The sequence below is a fragment of the Morus notabilis genome, unplaced genomic scaffold (genome assembly GCF_000414095.1).
Source record: "Morus notabilis unplaced genomic scaffold, ASM41409v2 Scaffold1622, whole genome shotgun sequence".
Taxonomy (NCBI): domain Eukaryota; kingdom Viridiplantae; phylum Streptophyta; class Magnoliopsida; order Rosales; family Moraceae; genus Morus; species Morus notabilis.
In genome coordinates, this window is record NW_010365318.1 from 150,983 (window position 1) to 151,374 (window position 392).

Here is a 392-nt window from a genome sequence, read left to right on the forward strand (position 1 = left end):
CTCAATACCAACACTTCACGCTGAAGCAAAACCCTCAGAAAAGCAAAAAAGGATTACACTCTCCCACCGCAAATCTCTCCGTTTCTGAATCCCTTTGGGAGATTTTATCAGCTTTTGGCTCGTCCGGTGCTTTGACCAATGGTTTGGTTTCAAGTCTCAAAAAGCACGATATGTTTTACAACTGTAACCAACACACAAACCATTACACGAGATATTCCTTTTTCATAGTTGCCAAACACAACCCTCTTTTTCAGATTTGATTAGTTTAAGCTGATTATGACCCAAATTTCTTCTTCAAATCAAAAGATATATAAATAGATAGTTCCAACCCCAAATTACAAAATTACTCAAAAAATAAAAAAAAAGGGGGCGAAAAGGGCATACGGGGTCCC